This window comes from Carassius carassius, chromosome 38 (genome assembly GCF_963082965.1).
Source record: "Carassius carassius chromosome 38, fCarCar2.1, whole genome shotgun sequence".
NCBI lineage: Eukaryota > Metazoa > Chordata > Actinopteri > Cypriniformes > Cyprinidae > Carassius > Carassius carassius.
In genome coordinates, this window is record NC_081792.1 from 9,207,875 (window position 1) to 9,225,882 (window position 18,008).

The 18,008-nt window shown below is 38.1% G+C and overlaps 1 protein-coding gene and 1 long non-coding RNA gene across 2 annotated transcripts in view; both read left to right on the top strand.

Annotated features, from left to right (window-relative positions):
- The window catches only part of LOC132119277 (calcium/calmodulin-dependent protein kinase type 1-like), a 497,060-nt gene that overhangs the window by 255,177 nt on the left and 223,875 nt on the right, over window positions 1-18,008 (top strand). The window lies entirely within an intron of this gene.
- Window positions 2,065-8,477, top strand: LOC132118991 (uncharacterized). Its single transcript, XR_009426091.1, has 3 exons — window positions 2,065-2,248; window positions 7,659-7,788; window positions 8,237-8,477. It is a non-coding gene; the product is annotated as an uncharacterized LOC132118991 (long non-coding RNA).

Sequence of the window (18,008 nt, forward strand, 5' to 3'; positions counted from 1 at the left end):
GATTTCAGGGGACAAGGCAAAATTTCTCCTGGTGGCACGCATCAGCTGAGGTCCAATGCTATTTAGCAATTGGGCTATTTGTCCTCTTGGCAGACGGTATCGCCTTATTATAGCCATGCCATCAAGGATATCCATGGGGTTTTGATGCTGTCTGATGAAGGCATTTAAAGTCACCAGTCTACTTCGTGGTCGTCTCTGTCTTTGTCTTTCTCTGACCCTCAATTGAAGAGCACACTGTTGTGCAGCCATGATTTCCTCTGCAAGTCTAGTGAGGTGTAAACTCTATACTAATCCTAGCTTAATTGAAGAAACCATGTGAAGGTCATCAGGCTGTGATAATGTTAACACATCCCACTGCCTATCATCAATTTCAGTAATGACATTAGGCCCTACCTTGAAGAAAGTGAAGGTGTGGCATGCTTAGAAACTGTATAGATTACATATTATATTCCTTTAATCTATCCTCTGTTCATAATGATGAAAAGTTGTGCTTATTATAAAAAATGTATACATAGAACAGTACTGGTAAAAAATGTTGTTGATTTTTTTGTCTATACCTGTAGAAATGTATTGGCTAGATGAAGTACTGTATATATATTTGTGTTATCTGTCACGCCAAATATATAGACTTTATATTAATAATATTGAAACTTAAATGCTTATGTCTGAAAATAATCATCAACCATTAGCCATTTACTTCAGAAACATTTGGAAGAACTCAATTATTATATTATTTCATATGGTCTTAGGCCTCGTGTGCATGGTTCAACAAACACATGGACATCAAAAACACTGCATATAGCTTTATTAATAAAAACATTGCATAGTTTTATTAATTTGGGTTATTCAGTTCCCCACAACCTGCAAAATACATTGTACAGTGAGATGAGTCATAACTACATATAGAAAACATTTCACATTGCACAATTTACTGAAACAATAAATCACATTACCTGTGTCTTCTGGCAAGATAATTGGCACAGAAATTGAGGGCCTTGCAAAACTCATCTCCTCTAGTGCAAGCCTCCTCTCTTCTAAGGCCAGTTTGGCCTTCTTGAGCTCAATGAGCTGCTGTTGGAAGTTGTTGTCTCTCTCGTTGGCTTCTTGAAGGCATTGCCTAATGTCTTTCAAGACATCTAGTTTCTCTCTCTCCAGCTGCACTGGGTCCTGACTACAGCTACAGACATTCTCAAAATGCTGAGTTGTTGTGGCTGCAGTCTGGACCACTGAAGATGGAGGCTGTGGCCTGGGAGGGTTTTTTGGAGGACTAGGAAATGGTAGGTGCTCGGAGATGGCAGATGAAACTGATGGGCCCTCTGAGCATGAAGGACCTGACTCAGGTTCAGGCTCAGGTTGAGTTATCCCTACTCCTCCATGGATGTCAATACCACCACTAATTCCATCTGAAGCACTTGTGCCAAGTATTGACAATGCCTGTTCTTCCTCGGCTGTAAGAAGGGGGGACTCATTGGTCCCACCACCTGTTTTTTTTATTGTAGTCCTCTGCAGTGCCCTCTTCCTTTTTGCCAGGCTTGCAAAATCCTGCCACTTCTTGCGGACCTCCTTCCCTGACCTTTGAACACCCCTGGTTGCAGTTAGTTTGGTAGCAATGTCCTCCCAGATGTTTTGTTTTTCTTTATTAGTATGGTGTCCTTTAAATCTGGTAAAAATCACATCTTTGTTTTTCTCTATCTCCTCTAAGAGGACATTAATTTTATCCTTTTGAAAGGTATCTTTTCTTGTTTTTTTGTTCAGCCATTTTGTCAGTGTCTCCGCCTGTATGTAGGTGTTTTATATAGACTTGATTGTCTTGATTGGTAATCCAAAACAGATGACAATTATTAGGTTAAACGTTCAGAATACTATTCCATATAAGGTTAAATTTCAGCACTTCGCGAATGGACAGCGACTCGTATGTAGCACGTAGAGCGCGTTCTCGCACGTTCATGTTAAGTGCATTTTTGGGAAACGCTCGTGGAATTGCTGCGAGCGTTCGTAAGTTTGCACGTAGAAAACGCTCTTAAGAGCTAAGATACATCGTTATCGGGAAACCCGGCCCAGAGTGATACTTGAGTATCTACTCATTCCCTTTGGGGGTTTTACATCTGGCCTTATCTTCCCTTTCCTAATCCCCCTATAACTACCAGTTCTCCACCTTCATAGTGACACTTTACTGATGGTCCGGACTAGAGGGTTCACTGGATTGCCTCTTGAGCGGGGCTCCAGTGCGGAAACCATGGTGGGTGATGTAAGGGAAACAGGTCAATTTAGCTCAAAGGGAATCATTTAAGATTTTAAAGGGAATTTGAACAGAATCACTGTTTCACGGCTGATCACTGAGACGCCCTGCGATTCAATGAACGAGCCATTTAACATCAAATCTGCACTGGATATTAATATCCAAACTATAGTGAGAACACTATCAATTAGCACAGTAACAAGATCGGCAGTTTAAGACATTAACTTGAAGCACAAAACACAAGATACTTCTCTTTTCAATATGAATAAGACTTTATTAGATAAATCTAAGACATATAAACTAATCTAACACATAAACGCACGCACGCACACATTCACACAAGTTGCAGGAAGATCGAAAGTTAGGGAAAGATGAGTTTAAGAGAATGGAAATGTGGAATCCCAAGTTCACAGCAATACGTTAAATTGCATAGACATGAACAACCATCAATCACTTAATTAACCATCGCATTGAGTTCCTCAATGAGGTTAAAATTATAATAGATACACCAGTACAAATGTCTGAAGGTACATTGCCTGTGTAAAGTTGTCGTTGAAATGGGGTTCCCCCGATGTCGCTGATTGGCTGGAAGTTCAGTAGTCGTTGAAGTGACGTCTTGGGAAGCACGTGGTTGGGCGTTGGCTGAAGATGCAGAGTTGTGTGGCTGGTTGAAGTTGAACTCGACGTTACAAAACTTAACTCAGAACACGAAACTCTCAAACGGAAAAGAAAAGAAGTAAAGTTTGACGAGACTAGGTGGTGTTTCTTCTCATCGTGGCTAAGTAGCAGCAGGCGTGCAGGCTGAAGCACGCTGGAACCGCGCTCAAAGAACATTGATGACAAACTGCATGGCTAAAAGCTAAGAAGTAAAGCTAAAAGCTGGCATGACTGATAACAAAAGCATAGCTAAAGACTAAGAGCAGACATGACTAATAGCAGAAGCATAGCTAGAGACTAAAAGCAGGCATGACTAGTAGCAGAAGCAAAGCTAACAACTAAAAGCAAGATTTTATGGTGTCCTGAGTATTTAAACTGGCCTGTTGGCCACACCTCAAATGTTGTCATGACCAATCAGATATTGTCTTGGCTCGGGGGTATCATAAATCATATGTTATCTTACCAAGCATATGGTCCGAATTTTCCCGCTCTTGCAGGGTCTAATTTTGGACATGATTCCTATATAACAAGAATATGATACATTTGACAAATAATTGATGGTCAGGACTATTTCAAACAAGCAGATTCGATTACATAGATACTAGACATGAATATGTATCCTTAAGCTATTCCATAGTTATTAAAAGACATACACAATATTACACAATAACTGATATTCATTTAGAAGTCATTTTGGAGTTCATTTTGGTCCATATATATGTACAAAAGACAGTTTCTTTGTCATTATCTGACAAAGATTTCTGTGGAGACCAGAGGTTCAAAGGCCCCCCCCCCCCCTTAGGAATTTCAGTCTGGTTCTGCTAGGTGGGGGAAGTGTTTAAGGAAGTGTTTAACTCTCATGGGTTTACATGTGATGTCCGACGTTGCATCTCACTTACGAACAACAAATTTGACAATCTCTCCTGCGAATTAAAATTGTCAATAATTGTTCTAGTGGTGTTAATGTTGAAAGCTGTTCTGTGAAAGCGTTGGTTGGTTGGTTATCTTGCTTGGGACTTGTGGCACAGAATGTTTTATGACTTCCTGTTGCCTTACTGAGGAATTTGGCTCATGTTTCAGCCACAGCCCTGATCGACTCTTTAATTTGTCTGGTTCGAGTCATTTCTGCTACATATCCCCCTTTCGATCGGCGAGGTGTTTAGCTGAAGACATCGTCGATCGCTGGAGAAACAAAGGCAGAAGAAGCAGACAAACACAGCAAACAACAAGACAATACCTCCATGACAGTTACTGTACTGGTGCAGGCATCAGGTTATTTAGGTACACATGGTTAAGTTCAATTAGTCAATGTAGTTTAGGACATTGAGGATAGTTTAGATCGTTTTGGAAATCGTTGTTTTATTTTGATTCATCAATCAAATTTGTGGTTAACTTTGTCTGGTTCTTCTAGGTTGTCTTACTTTACACGTTTACCGTTAGTTTTCTAGAAACCTCATTTTCAATTAAATGAATTGACCTATCATGCATGGAGCTCTTTGGCTTCCATACAGTTTAGAGTGGCTGGCGGATATTAGGTGTTCAGAGTCAATCCTAATATCAGACCTTTGACCCTTGCAGGGTGTCTAGGTGTTTCACCTACTCAGGAAAGAGAGGGAGGAGAAGGATAGGTAAAAGAGGAACAAAACAAAACAAAGCTGCTGTGGGTTTTCCTAGCATGGCTTACAACTACTGTACTATTGAGCTAGGATGTCATGTGCAGCTAGTGTGTCATGAACCTTAACTTAGTGTCAGGTGTTCTACATATTGTGAGGATGGCTGCACATTTCTTCATGGTGGGTATGTGTAACTTTGTTATGCTAAAAGTTGGATATTCTACCTGTGGGAAGAATATGTTTGTTGAATGTGTTATCAGTAGATGTGGTTACCTCTGGGTGTAGGTAATGTTGTGTGTGTTGATGATGTAGTGCATGTGTGGTCAGATCTGTTCAAGTCTGTGTTGTCTCCCCCTTTTTCTAGTATGTCACTGAAGACTGGCTCTCTGCATCCTTGGCTTTGATGAGGGCGTGTCCATGGTCTAATTGGGGTCAGTCCAGCAAGGCAGGAAGTTCTTTAGCAGACATTCGGAGGCAGTTTGGCACGCCTGGGTGAAGCTGGGTTGCAAAACTTTGTCTCCTATGTTGCATTCTTCTTGTGGTGCCTTCTGGCCGTAGCAGACTTTCTGACCTTCTGTGCTCTGGTGGTTGCTGTTGCAGACAGGGAATTTGGTTCTTGGAGTTGGAGTTAATTTGACAGTTTGTTAGTGACTGAGGTGATGTCTTTTAGTACCTCAGATTTTTCATCAACGGTTGGCCGTGAAAGAGGTCGTTCGTTCTGGGTCGTTGTTGAACAGGTGCTTGTCATCTCTGATGTGGTGCACCAGGTGATCACCGGCCTTCCGTTCTGTCGCTGGTCACAGTGAGCACGACTCAACTTTGTGGTCATATGAATGTGAATGGTCTTGAAGGAACTCTCTCAGTTGTTTCATGACTTGTTCCATGTCTTCTGATGGTAAGCTGTCATGTTCTTGCACAAACTCAGCACTGTGCATGTCTGAGTGTTGCTGAGGTGGGTTTTGTTGTCGCTTACCCACACGAGTTGCTCTTGGATGAGTCAGGTGATTACCTTTGGATGTCTGGTTAAGTTTCCAGATGTTCTTATCCTTTTGGTTTCTTGAGAAGCGTGGCTGGTCCCATGGATTTTTCCAGCAGTTGGGCTGAAAACGGTTGTGGACATGGGTGTCACGTTCTCTGTGCTCTTGATGGAAGACTCTAGTGTTGTGATGCCACTGGGTGTCATCCAGTGCAAGGCTTGAGTCTTTGTTGACAGAGTTCAAGAGTGTGGAGGTTCTGTTACCTTTCTTTGAGGCCATCTTCTGTTTGTTATAGGCCTTCTGTGTTATGTCACGCAACTGTTGGATGGTCATGGAGTTCGGACAGGCCATGACACCTAGATGGTGACTGACTCCAGGTTGCAGATTCTTTAGGAAGGTCAGGTTGGTTGTGAGCACCAAAGTAGGCTTGTCGGAGTCGGTTGTAGTAAGCTTGTGGAGTCTCTTATCGACCTTGTTTGGTTTTCAAGGCGGTAAACAGTCCATGTTCAGACTCTGGGTCTGTAAACTCTTTAATCAGGACCTCACGAAGTCGCTGGTAGTTTGACTTAGTTTGACTGGGCTGTCGATCTAGGAAGTTTAGTACCTCTGGACAGGACAGGGCTCTAAGGAGGTATAACCAGTCTATGTCAGTCACATGAGGTCTCATTTCCAGATGAAAATCAATATCTTGCAGGTAAGCCTGGATGTCGTGGCCCTCTGTGGAGTTTGGGTTGAACCTGCTGATGTTTTTAAACAGCTTGTTGAGGTCTTTGATGGTCATCCCATGTGCAGCTCCAAGGTCTTGGACGGGAGGTTTTCTTTCGTTGGCAGGAAAGGGTTGTGTGGCGAAGGCAGGTGAGGTTTTGGGTTGTGGCCCTTCGCTCCTTTCGTCAAATGCCAGTTCCTGGACGTGGGACTCTGCTTTGCTCAGCCGTGATGAGGCTAAGAGATGTTTCTCTTTTCTTGGCTCTTGTTTCTGCTCGTAAGCATATTGGAGTTCTTTTCTGACCATGTAGAGCTCATCATTGGTATCGTCTAGTTGTTGGGTCAGATTTTTCATTTCAGTTCTGTACCTTTCAAGATGTTCTTCCAAAGCACTAATTTCAGAATTCTTGTTTCTGATGTCTATCTTGGCTTTCTCTAGTAGCTGTTCGGCATACTGGAGTCTGTTTACCAGGTCTTTCTGAGCAGCCGTTGCATGTTGCTGGTCGAGCTGAGCTGCTGCCAGGGCTGCTTGAAGCTTCATAACTTGTTCCGTTGTTTCCTGCTCCCTCTCGCTGGGTGCTTCGAGTTGATCTTGAACTTTCACTTTCAGCTTGTCTATGCGACGTTGAGCATGTGTCAGCTCCTCTTGAAGATGGGTGATGTGCTTTTCACTCAGTTTCAGCTGGGTTGTGAAGGCATAGCTTAGTGAGCTGGTAATCTTGACTAGCTCCTCGTGGTTGTTGTTTTGGCTTGAATCTTGTGTCAGGAATCTTCTCAGGATTAGGATTATTATTAAAAATAATAACAGTTCAAATGTCTTTGGAGTGAGGCTGTCTGTCATGCCTCTCAGCCAAGTGTTCACATCTTCTCCATGGGCAGTGTCCTACAAATGTAAAAAGAGAAGAGGAAAGTAAAGGAGAGAGAGGACGGAGATGGTAAGTCTCAGTAGCGGTTATCTCAACTACAAGGAGAGCGTTGTTTTAGTTGCTGCACAACTAATCCAACAAAATAAACTTTAAGTGAAAGAGAGTTGTCTTTCTAATTTATTTGAACTCGTAGTGAGGGATAACAATGTCTCCTTTTAGGGCTTAGGTGTGTCGTTCCCAAGCTAGGATACACTAAGTAAAGAAATGGTAAGAAAAAGTAAAATTAAAAAAAATAATAAATGGGCAAAATATGCAAAAATGAAATTAAATATAGTAAATAAATAAGTAAAACAATAGTGATTAAGTGTATAACCAAAACAGGAAGAGGGGTTAAATGCAATCAAATAAGTAAAGGTCTGAATAGCATATATTCAGATGGGTAATAAATAAATTATGTAGAATAAGTTTACTTAAACTTTCAAAGTTCAAGGCTGATTCATTCCTAAAATAATTAGGCCCAAAAGAGGATACTAGACATAAAGATCATATGAAATGATCTGAGAGGGAAATTTTCAATGATTCAAAATAAATTTACAGTGAGTATGATCCATTCTATAAATATATATATGAGTTATGTGAGTTTTCTTTGCAGTGTTTTCTGGGACCTGTGGCTTTCTGTCCTTTCTAAGGTAGGTCCTCTGTGAGCAACATCCACCCCCCCTTCGTACACGGTAAGCTCTGTGTTCTTTCTGAAATCCACATGGTGGTAAATGTGCATGTTGAACACTTTGCACACTTTCTAAAATCCCCATAAGTTGTAAGTGTGTGCACGCTAGACTCTGTGCACTTTCTGAAATCCTGTACAGTAAGGGTTACGCGTATTAGATTTGTTCCCTTTTTCTGAGTTGGTTAGACCCTGGTACCTTGGGTTTCACTCAACCAGTGTGTCTATTAACACACTTTGAAGCATCGCTCCCCTCAGCTTTGAGAATTATAGAGAGCATGGTGCTTCCTGTTGAGCACTCAAGTTATCTCCCCTTCTGAGGAGTTGGATTCCTCGCTCTGTGGGCTTTTCTCGTGGTAGTATTAGCAGTGCTTGAGAGTGCACTGTTCTCTTGTGGAATTCTGAGATCTTCTTTTATCTGAGAGTTGAATTCTGTTTTCCCAAAGCAGCGGTAGGTCAAGCTCCCCTCTCGGTTGATAGCTGGGTGTTTGCCCCCTCAGCTAGATATTTACTGCTAGCCACTCCAGCATTCATACCTTAGATCGAGTTGGTGAATCTCGAACATATTGGTTTTGGGATGCACTTCTGCTCTTTCAGAGTTGCACACTTTGTAAAATCCACACTGTGGTAAGTTTGGATGCTAGTACTTTGCATTCTTTTCTAAAATCCTATATGGTGAGGATTTCGCACAGTTGCTTTGTGTCCCCTTTTTTGAGCTGGTAAAAGCCCCATTCATCTTGGGCGTGCTCCACCTATATATCTTCAGGATACCTATTTTAACTGGGTGTTGCTACTAGGGATCTGTTGAGACAGTTCCTTCAGCAAGCTTATACGAGATCAAGTGGTAGCCCCTGTGTTACAGGCCAAGGCTAGTATGATGCTAGGCTCCTTGTCGTATCCCTTTAAAAGAATCTATTCTTGATTACCAGCCTTGAGTTCTACCCCAGGCCCAGGAGTCTGGCCCTAAAAGGTAAGTTTGGGTATGTAGCCTAGGCCTTTGGCCGTAAGGGATAATGTCACGTACAGCCATCTAACGTCCCTAGGGGCAACTCCCATGGAAATGGCAGAGTTGGGACTTTGTGCTCGCCATGGTTCTGGCCAGCACTCCCCTGAGCATGGTGGCGTGGGTATACCGTTCCCCATTGTGACCCCTAGAGGATGCAGTTGGAAATTCCATTGAAAGGGAACATCTCAGGTTACTTATGTATTATATATTAAATAAGGATATCTCTGTATAATATTTGTCTTGATATGCAGGAAATTTAAAATGTACCTAAAGTATACTTGGAATAGTTCCACTTTAGCACAATCAAATAGTATATCTTATTTGAAACTCAGCACTACTTCCACACAATTAAAGTGTATAAAGCACAATATTAATTGCTTTAATTTAGAAGACTTACTACTATACTAAGTATAGTAGTTTAACATAGCAAAAGTACAATTGCATGGTATTTTTATTTGACATTTTTAGTAGGCACTTATCACTAAATAATTGTATTTAAAATAAATTTAAATATACATATTCTTTTTATTTTTTATTCACTAGGGTGAGATTCGTGGAGGGTTCATCCGGAAATGATTGTGGCATCAATTTTATATTTACATACCTGTAAACTGCATATACCAGTCAAAAGTTCAGAACAGCTCAATTTTCTAAATTAGAAAAAGAGGCTTTCCTATAGGACATGAAGCATCACCAATGGTCTACTGTACTGGAAAAATGTCCAATTCCAATAAAACTGCTTGGTTAGGAAGTGACCTCTAACTTTTGCTTCATGTATCATTGCATCATTACATTATCTGCTGCAGCCGGTAAGAAAATTATGACAGATTTTAATGTTTTAGGGGTACAGTCTCTTTAAAGTAAAAAAAAATAGATAAAGCTGCAAGTACCTTCAGTCAGCTTGTCAGCAATGACCGGTTCATCTTCATCATCAGTCTCTGGTTTGGTAAACCCCATTGAGGTAAGATTTGTGATAAAGTTATACCTTAGAGAAAGGTCTAGAGCTTTGGCTGTGATGTTTTCCTTGTCCTCTGGGGAGCATTTCTCTCTGATAACAAATTTGATTGGATATTGTATTATTTCAGTCATTCTCAGGTAATAGCTGAATTATTAGAGCGCATGTTCGATGTTTTATCCAACAGCTGCTGGATGATCCGTGATATGCCCACAGTCACTCTGTGAAATCCCCAAAGATGTACTTCTGATCAGGAAACACACCATCCCACTCTTCAGCAATCGCTAGAATCTCGACCACAAACTGGTCTTCCAACTGAAATCAGATGTATGCCACTAATGCAACAGTACATTCAAACAGATTGGTATTCAGTAGGGGTGTAACGGTTCACAAAATTCACGGTTCGGTTCGATACAATACACTGGTCTCACGGTTCGGTTCGGTACGTTTTAGATACAGCAAAAAGAAAAAAAATGGCAGATAAATTTCCTTGATTTTTAAAAAATGTTTTATTTATTAAAACTAACAAAGTATGTTTTTTTTTTTTACATTGAACAATGATAGAGCTATTCTTTACCCATCTTCTATGGTGTTTTCTTAGCAGCATACTGTATAAAACAAAAACAGCTCCTTATAAAAAAAAAAATGAAAATGTTATATTAGTTATGAACAAATACAAAGATGTAACTTTTTATATGGAACTCTATAACTCTTTATATTGAGTGTGTTTTTACTCAATTGGTTCTCTGTAGGGCTTATGTTTTTGGAACAAAGCAGGAATTACGGTCTGTCTGAAATGGGCTCGTGAAGGAATATTGTGACGGGGCTCAATTCCATTAAGCATGTTCTTAAAACCTACGTTTTCCACTACAGAGTAAGGCGCTCGCTCACTCAGTTTGCGCTGAAGGCTCGTTGCAAAATGGCTAATGCGTTTAACAGACCAGAAATAGAAGATCCTCCAATAACCAACAGGTCTGGTGTTTGGGTGCACTTTGGATTCCCTGTAAGCTATAATGGTGATGATAGAATCAATGGTAAATAGTAAGGTCTCATATCCGCGGCTATAACGTAAATGTAGCCTACCAATCGCCGTGGTGATGTCTTTTGCCCTGTCTGAATCCGTTGGAAATGTCTGTCTAAATGCTGCGGGGATAGTTTGTTGCGTGTATGTTTCTCCTTTTTTCCGTCTTTTCCCAGATACTGACACGCTAAGGTGATGTCGGCGTAAATGAGTTGACATGTTTCAAGTATTCCCGCTGGTGTTTTTTTTTTTTTTTTTGTATTCCCGCTGGTGTAACGTTACCCTAGATGCGACATATCGTTGTTTTTTTTATCCACCACTCTCTTGCCATCACCATTATAGCTTACAGGGAATCCAAAGTGCACCCAAACACCAGACCTGTTGGTTATTGGAGGATCTTCTATTTCTGGTCTGTTAAACGCATTGGCCATTTTGCAACGAGCCTTCAGCGTGTACTGAGTGAGCGAGCGCCTGACTGAGTAGCCTAACATAAACATATACGTTTTTTTTTTTTACATAAACATATAAGTTGGTGTTTTTTTCTTCTTCAGGGGTGTCAGGGGCGTTGCCTGTTACGTTGTTTGGGTTATTGGGCTACCTTGTTGAACGCATATCATTATATTTCACAAATTTTTTTTTTCCAAATATAATTAATTAATCCAACGAACCATTCGGTCCATAATGCGTACCGCGTACCGAACCGAAAGCCTCGTACCGAACGGTTCAATACGAATAGACGTATCGTTACACCCCTAGTATTCAGTTATTAAGATGCTGAAACTTCAGTGTGAAAGGTGTTGGTCTCAAGTTCTTGTAGACGTCCGGCTTCCACAATCTCAGAGCCCTTGAAGAATTGCCTGAGGTGACTTTGTGTCAAGTCAGTTATAGCGATGCTGGGATAATTGAGGTTCACCTCTAAGAGAAGTGGGATAGCCATAAAAACCCTGCAGAGATAGAAAATCAGTCAGGACCTGGATGTAATCTGGATAAGGTTGCATTTATTAAATATGCAGTTTATTTTATTGTCAAAGAATATGTTTGCCAAGCTCCACTTGTAGCCGATGGGCAGCATTCAAGGCCTCATAGACTCTTTGAGCGAGTCCATCGTTCTGCTTGGCCAACGTATCAAGAAGCTGTAGTCCACATCATAGCAAAAACGCCCAAACAAAAGAGACTCATGCTTCCGTTAATGGCATTACAGACATTTTCTTGGATTTTGGTAAGATCTTGCTGGCCTTAAACACACATAATTCAGTGCAGATTATTAAAGCAATATACAAGGTATAATGATCCCCTTGTAAGGGATATCCTTCCTAAAATATAAAGGCATGTTATATATTGAATATTAAACATGATATTGTAAATACACCTGGTTGTTTCCCAAATTAAATAAGTAGCCTTTTATGTCTTTTTAACTACTTAATATTTTTATACACACACACACACATTTATTTTGCAAAGGCGAATACTAAAACATATGTTTCTATTTATATTTATTATATTTATTTGATCTGTTTTACCCTGACTGTTGTTTTAATTTATATGAAGCCATAGCACTCCCCTTTACCCAGTCTGAAAACCCCTGTTCTAAAGTTTTATATGAAATACCAAGTCAACATTAATTAATCTGCATTAATAATTGCCAAAGACAATGTATTTTAAAACAGTTTTGTATTCTGCAAAGTTAATACACACCAGAACTGGGTCGGCCATCAGTTAGTAGAATGATCATGGACATTTCTGTTTTTTCAGAGGTTAAGCATGTCCACTGCATACAAAACGCCCATGTAAGATATAAACTCACACTTTTGAGAAATGTTTGCAATTACAAGAAATAGTTTGATTGATTGTTTTATTTGGTTTGGTTTGGCTTTTTGTTTTGCTTTTGTTTTGTTTTGTTTGACTAAGGCATAAACAGGCTTTCATTTTAATCAAGCAGTGCTAGGGGATTGTTGGAAAGTTTTCATTTGAACCTTTATATCAGTGACAGTTTTCTTCACTAGAGGGAGCAGTTCATTTGTGATGAATGTACCGTTGATGTCCACATGCAATTCCTTCATAGATATCTACCACAATCTGTGAGTGAGAGACATGACTGATATAACATTGCTTACAATATTTCAACATTTCAACTGAATATGTGCAATGAAAGAGTTTGGGAGAGAAGCTAATGATGAACCTTCAAATTCTGAACCAGTTTGTTTGGGTCGGACGCCTAACATGATCTCATAGCTGCCAAGATGCCGCTGCAGCAGCTCTTCGTAAGAAAGAGTGAATGTGATGCTGCTCTGGGGTGCCATGTTTACAGACACAGAAAACTTCTCCATGTTCCTTCCTGAAGCCCTGAAAAGCCCTGGTTCTAATGTATTTTCTATTGCACTGCAAATAAAGCTGGGCATGAAATTCACATTTATGGTCATATGCCAAGTTCTGTGTTTGTTACATAAAGCTAATACTTGGTGACATTCATGAACAGACTTATTATGTTAAGCGACAATAAACAGTATTGGTAGTCCATTACAGTTTCCAAATTACATTAAAAATAGTCGGAAATTGTGAGATTTATTGTAATTAATTTATTGACAACATATGGTAGTTTAACACCTGTATGCTTTCAATTTACACATTAAAATATTTTTTACTATCACACTTAATATTTCCTCAATTGATTAGATTTTTTTTTTATGTGAAAATAGAGCTATAGGGTTAGAGAGAAAATAGTTTTATTTACAGTATATATAATTGTATTTTATTAATAGTTCATATTATTAATTTAATCATCATATATTGTCCACAAATGTATTATATTATCAATATTATTATGTATTAACATGTATTTTATCATTATTTGAATACTTTATTTATATTTATATAAAGGCATCAAAAAATGTATTGGTTTGTATGAACACCAAGACTGCACAAAACCTAAGACCTTCATAACTTTATAAAATTGTTATGCTGATAACATTTGTATTACTTTTTTAATAAAACAGTCTGATTAAAATGAGAAAACTGCAAACTAGGGGGACTGGTGATCATTTGGAGCTCACTGTACTTTTTCATCTGTGCTCTACCTTGTCTCTAAACTTTATTTTGAGGCTTCTGTTTGTCTTCATGGCTGTTGGCATTTTTAACCCCAGTAAAGAACATTCTGAAGCAGTGTTTAGTCAGTAGTGTATGTGAAATCTCTGGGATGTAATGAAGCTGTGTGCTTCGGATGTTTAGTTGCTGACTCATACTGTGCAGGGGTGAGGATGTGCTGTCAGAATCTCCGTTTAGGAGGTGACATCATAACAGAAACAGACAACAATATTGCCATGGAAACAGAGCAGGCAAGACGGAGTTTGGTCCAGATGAATGACATGTTAGGGGTCTTTCTCACAGGAGGTGTTCATGTGTTTAAAAAAGCTAGGCTAAACAAAACTTTTTCAAAAACATGGTGCTTGTGATTCAAGATGCTCAAAAACAGTTCAGTTTGACGGTCAGTGTTCTCCATTGGATGCTAGATTGATATATATTTGTGTCTGCTGAACCCTCTAGAGTGCGTTTTGCCTCTTTAGTTGTGATTAGATGGCTGAAGTGTATTTCCTTGAGGGCGAGGCCAGAGGAATTGACCCAGATCATGTCGGAAGTTCAGAAGTTGAGCTGTATTTGAAGGAGACTGAGAGGCCAGAGAGAGAGCGGGGCGACTGAGACCTGTTAACTCAGAACAGATGTGCTTCTCAAAGCAGTGAAGGAGAGGAATAGATATACAGATCGATAGAGCGTCCACAGAGGTATATAACTCACTTTTTCCTGTTTACAGTGCTGCTTTGCATTGTGAAGTGCTATGAAACTGGTATTAGATGTACATTTCTAGATCAATCCCACAGTCAAGACTTCCTTCATCTCATGGATGTATCTTGACTGTCCAGTGAAAGTTCCAGCAACACTAGAACACTGGAACACTAGAACAGTAGAACACTGGAACACTGGAACACTAGAACAATAGAATACTAGAACACTGGAACACTAGAACAGTAGAACACTGGAACACTAGAACAGTAGAAGACTGGAACACTGGGACATTAGAACACTAGAACACTGGAACACTAGAAAACTATAATACTGGAACACTATAATACTAGAACACTGGAACACTGGAAAACTAGAATACTGGAACACTGGAACACTAGAATACTAGAACACTGTAACACTAGAACACTGGAACACTAGATCACTGGAACACTAGAACACTAGAATACTAGAATAATAGAACACTGGATCACTGGAATACTAGAACACTGGAACACTGGAACACTAGAACACTGGAACACTAGAATACTGGAACACTAGAACACTAGATGGCAGTGGAGTCACACAGCATAAGCTTATGTTAGGTAAAACAGATTTTAATTGAGTTTTAAAATAAATTTTGCTCTCTCATTTTTTTTGACCAAATACTTTTACTTCTGAAACTGCTATGCTTACCAGTTTATTTATCTACTCATTCACTTATATTTATTTTTAATTATTCTTAATCATTTTTTTCATTGTGTAATATAATATATATATATATATATATATATATATAGATAGAGAGAGAGAGAGAGAGAGAGAGAGAGAGAGAGAGAGAGAGAGAGAGAGAGAATACTAGAATACTAGAACAGTGGAACACTTGAACACTGGAACACTAGAATACCAGAATAATAGAATACTAGAACACTGGAACACTGGAATACTAGAATACTAGAACACTGGAACACTAGAACACTAGAATACTGGAACACTGGAACAATAGAACACTAGAATACCAGAATACTAGAACACTGGAACACTAGAATACTAGAATACTAGAACACTGGAACACTAGAATACTAGAATACTAGAACACTGGAACACTAGAATACTAGAATAATAGAACATTGGATCACTAGAATACTAGAACACTAGAATAATAGAACACTGGATCACTGGAATACTAGAATACTAGAATACTAGAACACTAGAATACTGGAACACTGGAACACTAGAACACTAGATGGCAGTGGAGTTACACAGCATAAGCTTATGTTAGGTAAGACAGATTTGAATTGAGTTTTAAAATAAATTTTGCTCTCTCATTTTTTTTGACTATGCTTACCACTTTTGCTATGCTTACCAGTTTATTTATCTATTCATTCACTTATATTTATTTTTAATTATTCTTAATAATTTTTTTCATTGTGTAATATAATTAATCTATAAAAAAAGTTTTACATAACTATGAATAAATAAATGTATATTCATTTTATATTCAGTTTTATTTACTAATAATAATTACAGCCAATTTAAAATCTATTTCAGAAAATAAAAGCATTATTTAGACATTAATAATAGTACAGGTTTGATTTAATAATATTAATAATAAATTATATATTTTAGTGAAGTAATGATATTTAATTATAAAATATAATTTCATTTTATTACATTTGACTTTTCAATATATATTTTTCTTTATATATTTACTCTTGTTTAACTATCTTCACAGTGTTTTATATTGTTTGAAAGGCAATACTACTTAATTGTATTAGCTTGGAAATATGACATTCATCCAATGAATTAATGAATATTTAGGCTACGTATATTATAAAGATTAGGCTTGTTCACACAAAAACATTACAAGCAGTATTCTAATTCTAATTTAGAATACAAATTTAAATTCTCTCAATTCTGTTTTAGTTATAATTGTCTTACATGTTAACATCCTTGGCTCGAGAACGAACCTATTTTCATTATATAGTTGACCCTTTTCTGAATATAATCCAGCACAGTATTATTGTGTTCACCTGCATATCCAAAAGCTATTACAAAAATATAATTTTGTAAAATCAAATTTTGAAGAACAAAATGCACAGATTGTTCTAATTTAAATTTTGGACCTTGGTGTTTGAAGCACATATTATTGCTAGAGAGAAGAATGATTTGAGTAAAGTGACTTTTAAAACTTGAAATGGATATAGCTTTTGTAACAAGTCTACTTTATAAATGTTATTCTAGCCTGCTAGTTTTTTAATGTTGCTCCAGTCTTTTAGATTTTAATGCTGTGCTAGCCGGTCAATATTTTAGTGTCGCTCTAGTCTGGTGGAATATTATAAATATTCCTGTAGTCTTGTCTGTCTGTATTTATAGTTGTATTTATTGGCACTCTAGTCTCAGTATTTTAATGTTGCTATAGTCTGACAGTATGCTAATATTGGATTTAAAGCAATTTGTCTTTGCTCTTGTTAGTATTTTATTGTCACTCCATTCTAAATAGAGTCAGACTGTGGACCCGTATATATTAATATTGCCCTCATTCCTGGGTAGTATATTAATAGAGTCAGACTGTGGACCCGTATATATTAATATTGCCCTCATTCCTGGGTAGTATATTAATAGAGTCAGACTGTGGACCCGTATATATTAATATTGCTCTCATTCCTTGGTAGTATATTAATAGAATCAGACTGTGGACCCGTATATATTAATATTGCCCTCATTCCTGGGTAGTATATTAATAGAATCAGACTGTGGACCCGTATATATTAATATTGCCCTCATTCCTGGGTAGTATATTAATAGAGTCAGACTGTAGACCCGTATATATTAATATTGCTCTCATTCCTTGGTAGTATATTAATAGAATCAGACTGTGGACCCGTATATATTAATATTGCTCTCATTACTTGGAAGTATATTAATGTCACTATAGTCTGTTGTCAGTATTTTAATGTATCTTTTGTCTGTTAGTATTTGGTTGTGACTCTAGTTTGTCATTGTTTAATGTTGCTGACACTATAATAATATCGCTCTTGTAGCATTTTGTTCTTGTTAGCATTTTAACATTGCTCTAGTCTGTATGTATCTTAATATAGCTCTAGTTTGTCAATATATAAATATTGCTATTGTAGTATTTTCTTCTAGTTATTAATTAAATGCCACTCCAGTCTGTCAAAATCTTAATGATTCTCTACTGTGACATTTTTTTAATGTTGCTTTAATCTAACTTTATTTTAATGTCACTCTAGTCTGACATTGTTAATATTGCTCTTGTAACATTTTGTTCTTGATAGTTTGTTGCTGTAGTCTGCCAGTATCTTAATGTCACTCCAGTCTGACTATATTTTTATGTCACTCTAGTATGTCAGTGTTTTTGTCGCTCTAGTTTGTCAGTATCTTAATGTTGTTCTAGCCTTGACAGTATTTTAATGCTGCTCTACTCTGTCAATATCTTAAAGTCACTGC